This window comes from Helianthus annuus, chromosome 11, assembly GCF_002127325.2.
Source record: "Helianthus annuus cultivar XRQ/B chromosome 11, HanXRQr2.0-SUNRISE, whole genome shotgun sequence".
Taxonomy (NCBI): domain Eukaryota; kingdom Viridiplantae; phylum Streptophyta; class Magnoliopsida; order Asterales; family Asteraceae; genus Helianthus; species Helianthus annuus.
This window is the reverse complement of record NC_035443.2, coordinates 170,178,386-170,183,172: the sequence shown is the minus strand read 5'-3', so window position 1 is coordinate 170,183,172 and position 4,787 is coordinate 170,178,386. Positions and strand designations below refer to the sequence as shown.

The window sequence follows — 4,787 nt, the reverse complement described above, 5'->3', positions numbered from 1 at the left end:
GGAATACTGTTAGACTAGTCAGAAGGTATGTATTGAGGTTTCGGGGACGAAACCTTCCTTAAGGGGGGTAGACTTGTAACACCCCAAATTCCGTACGACATGTTAAAATGTTTAATCGCAATACTCTAGTGAAAAGAAATGGTAAATATAAAATTTTACCATTATTAAGAATTGTAGCTTCTAGCAAATCTAAAATTTTATATATATGCATAAAGGTTTACTAAGTTAGTATCTAAATATGAGAAAAGTGACATGTTCTAAATGATGAGGGGGTCAAAATGAAAAAGTATGTAATTAAAACCCTTAACAAAAAAAAAGTCCAGTACTTCATGTGGGTGTATGTGCGATCGTGAGAAGGGGGACAGGAGGAGCTTTCCCCTCAAAACCCTAACATCCTAAATTCATCAAATTGGAAGGGAAATTGAAGTGTAAATTGATGCATGTATCAAGATTCATGATCATCTAGTGTTCTTTTAACACAAAGTAAGTCAAATTTCATATTTTGGTGATGTATGATAAAGTGGGTTATGTATAATCTATGATTGTAGTATGAAATTGACATGAATGTTAGATAATATTAACATGTAGAAGTAGTAATATGTTTGATTCTGACCATATTGAAGGTTTTGATTAAAACCCACTTGGTATTTGTAAGAAAGTGAAGGATTGGTGAAGTTTATATGTGAATTAGAGTAATGTTGATGTTCAAGTAGAGTTGTAGAAGATATTTTGATGAATAATTTGGTAAGAAACAGAATACATATGATTATGATGATAATATATGAAGATTAAATGATTATGATGATCCATGAATGGACAAGGAAAAATGTGCTTTAATTACTTGTACACTATGCCTTATTGATGGTACGCACATAAGGTGTTCGATGAAATGCCTAGGTTTATTTACTTGTGATTTGATATGAATCCTTGTTAAATTGATGTGGTAGAATAGAAATGGAGGTGTGCATAGTTGTTTAACACCATGACGAATAAAGGAAATGCGTATGTAATTAATTCGTATGAAAGCTAAAAGTATGAAATTGTAACATGTAGGAGCGAAGAAGGAAGAAGGCACGGGCCATTCCAAAACACAAGTAGTGCAAGACCACGGTAAGTTCTTTTGAACTTTATTTACTCTACTAGTAGATTTACGAATGATACTAATTGATAATACGATTCGTGCAAATTCCTTTATAGATAAAGATTGGTTAGATGTAAGAGTTCATGTCGAAAAAAAGGTTTTAGAAGTTATGTTGTAATGAATGCGAAATAGCAAATCCCTTGCGGATTTGGTTATGCTAATGAAGGTTATGTTAAGCCATACAAGTCGACCGGTTCTAGTTGGACAAGTCGAGTAAAGATAAGCTACCACCCGCTTTGAATGGGTGGTCATGAATGCTATGATGAAAGCTTGAAATTTAATCCGTTATACGGATGGAAAGAAAGAATTATGTTGAAAGCGATTAACCCGATGTTACCGGGTTGTAAGTGATAAGCTTGAACCTCATTATGAGGGTATATGCCATTACCCATTTAATTGGGTAAATCGAATGCGTAAGAATAATGAAAGCATATAAACGAATGAAGCTAATATATTGTTACATCGAGTTAAATGAGTACTACGGCTAACTTTGAAGTCTTGTTATTGAATGCAGGTAAATCCTCACTTTAGGCGATTTGGAGAATTGGAGCGAGCACGTGTCTATGTCATGTTATACCAAACGCTTCCGCTAGATTATTCTCATCCTTTTGGTCCATGACTTGTTATTTTATCCAACTTTTTTAGTAGTTGTACATTTGTAAAACTTGTCGTCTTTGCTTTTGGTAGTTTTATGTCAACGGGTTCGTAGAATGTTATTTGAATGATTATGTTAAAAACAGGGGGCACGTTCGTTTTACGAACGGGTCATGCCCAATTTTTGTAAAAATTATTATGTAACAAAGTTGGTATTTTTGATGTCTCATAAACTACTCTAGTAAGAAATTTTAAAAGTTCGAAAAAAAAACGGATCTAACAAATACAATAACAAATCATAGGCTTCATGAAAATTCAAATAAAAGGAAACTATTGGATGAAATAGAAGAAGAATCAAGAAAGATAGATTTGAATGTAATCATTGAAATGAGAAAACGAATCGATGTGTGTCTTGCAGGAAAGAATAATATGAGATACGATATTAAGAGGGGTTGTTATATTGATGAAAGTTCGAATCCTCTTGATTTTGTTAAAATTTTTTGTGCAGGAACATACAAAATGGAAATAAAGAAAGAAGCTGAAGGTGAAAAGATGAAAGGAAAATGCTCGGAATGCGAAAAATCTGAAGAAGCTAGTGTGAAACTCTTGAATGAGGTGGAGAGTTTGACATTGGAAAACGATACTCTGAAGATCGAGAAAAAAACTGATGATGAACAGATTTTGAGTTTGCATCTGAACTGCGAAAAATTGAGATCTGATAATGACAAACTTTTAAAGATTGTTGAAAGTTTATCATCAGAAAACAAAATTTTGAAAGAAAATGAAAAAGATTTTGAAAGTAAAAGAAAATCTTCAGAAGATGAAGATTTCTGGATTAAACTGGAAAACAAAAATCTAAAAGAGAATGAAACAAGATTTCAAGAACAGTTAAAAGTCTTGGAAAATAAAAAATATGTTCTTGAAAATCTTAAAATTGAAAATGAAAAATCAATCAAGTCTCATCTTGAAAGAATATCTCAGCTTGAAAATGAAGCTGAGAATTCAAGGATCAAGATTGATGAACTTGAAAAGAAGTTGAAAGGTTTTGTGACTTCATCAGATAGGTTGAATTTTCCCTGTCCAAAACTAATCAACTCTGTTCCAATAAGTGACAATGTCACAAACTTTGACAATGTCAAAGTTGAAGATTGTGATGAAACATCTGATGATGAGAATGAAAAAATTGAAAAACAAAAATTGTTTTTGAAGTTAAAAGAAAAAATTCAAAACACTGTTCTACAATCTACTGAAAAGGGAGAATGCTCTAAGCAAAAACCTTTGAAGAAGAAAGTGGAACAGAAACAAAAAATTAAAAATGAGAAAAATGTTCAAAAAGATAATAAAAGTTCATCAGATCGATCATCCAATCAAAATAAAAAATCACAAAAATTTAAAAACGAAAACTTACAAAATGTTGGTAATAAGTGGTGCAGGTTTGACCACAGTGCTTCAAAGCCAAATCCAGCTTTTCGAAGGAGTGATGACTACCACAAAGCCAGACAATGCTATGATCTGAGCGTTTGGTGTGAAGGTGGTACATGGTATGATAACAGGGTGTGTTACAACTGTGGTTATCAAGGACACATCGCTGTTAACTGCCAAAGATGGAATTTTGAAACGAGAAGGTGTTATGAATGTCATATCAGAGGACACATTGCCAGAGATTGCCCGAGGAGATCGACGGGAAGATCAAGGGTTGAATCTCAAAGAACGGCAAAGAAACCAGTCAACATCAAGCCCAAAGAACGGAAGGTTCAAGAACCTAAAGTTCAGGAAACAAAAGTAAAACTTTCTCAGGGGCAAAAAGACAGACTACGAAAGAAGAGGAAGAAGGCCAGAGAATATCTGGAAAGGATTTTGTCCTCGGGTTCACCAGTTGGTTCAAATAAAAGTTCTGATGAAACGATTCACTCGATTGCAAAGTCAAGCAAGACGATTTCATCAGATACAAATTTGAGGACAAAAGAGAAAAAAGAGAAAAAGAAAAGTGTCGGCGATGAATCTGACAGGTCAAAGTCAGACAAGCCACACTCAGGCAATGATTCTGGTGTGTCAAAACCAGAAGAGCCTTTTGTTGAGGTAAAAACCGTTAAACCCAAGGCTGGTCAGGCTTGGGTGGATCTTTTCAAATGAAAAACCCTGACTTGCCGGAGTTCCCAGGTTGGTAAGTGTGGAACAGGTATCGGCATCTTTCTTGAGAAATTCACAGGTTGGTAACTGTGATATTTCGAATTACAAAAGACTAATCAAGGACATTAAGTTGTACTTGATTTCTCTTTCCGTCAAGTAATGACACACAAAACTAATTTTTCCGGAAAAACCATTTTGATTAAAACAAATTTAAGTGTTTTGAATCTAAATGGGAAAATAGTTTGTTGTCAGGGGGAGTTCTGATTGTTTATGCCAAATGAATGGCGAATTGAAGTGATTCGATACCAGTTTGTCATTTTATTTGTACAGTTTTCAAATTTTCCTTGAAAATCAAAATTGAAACATATTTTGATTTTAGGGGGAGAAAAATTTAAAAAAAAATTAGAAAATTTGAAAAGGTAAAAAACATTGAAAAATTAAAAATGAGTTTTGTTGCAAATAGGGGAAATGATAGTACATCAGCTAGACTGGCATAGTACGCTAAAGATTTGTAATGTATAAATGCAATTAAGCAGTCTCGCTAAAGATGTGTCGATATGTTTTCACAGAATTAGTAGATCAGTTTGGGATATAAACATAAATTTCACTTGCGTCTACGTGGGGAACACCTCCAGGATATATAGGTAACCCCTGAAATCCTGTTTGAAGGGTCCCGTATTCTGAGATACTAGGTCTTTATGCTCAGTGATATCTGGGGTATTATACCGGGACTTCTGCTGTATGGAAGTACTGACCTAGTCCTCGGATAATACTTTCTGCAAAAAGCTTTGAAATACAAGCTCGCCCTCAGCAATTTGATTAAACAATAAAATTGATAATCTTTGCTGTTGTAACAAAAGATCCTCTAAAGGGGACACACTTAAAGTCGAAGCCGTCATCTCTCTGCGTATACGGAAGTATC

At 34.1% G+C, this 4,787-nt stretch overlaps 1 long non-coding RNA gene across 1 annotated transcript; it reads left to right on the top strand.

The window, feature by feature from the left end:
* The first annotated feature begins 336 nt into the window (after window positions 1–336).
* On the top strand, window positions 337–1,968 carry LOC110928332. Its single transcript, XR_002586297.2, has 3 exons — window positions 337–483; window positions 1,054–1,110; window positions 1,656–1,968. It is a non-coding gene; the product is annotated as an uncharacterized LOC110928332 (long non-coding RNA).
* Window positions 1,969–4,787: the final 2,819 nt, after the last annotated feature.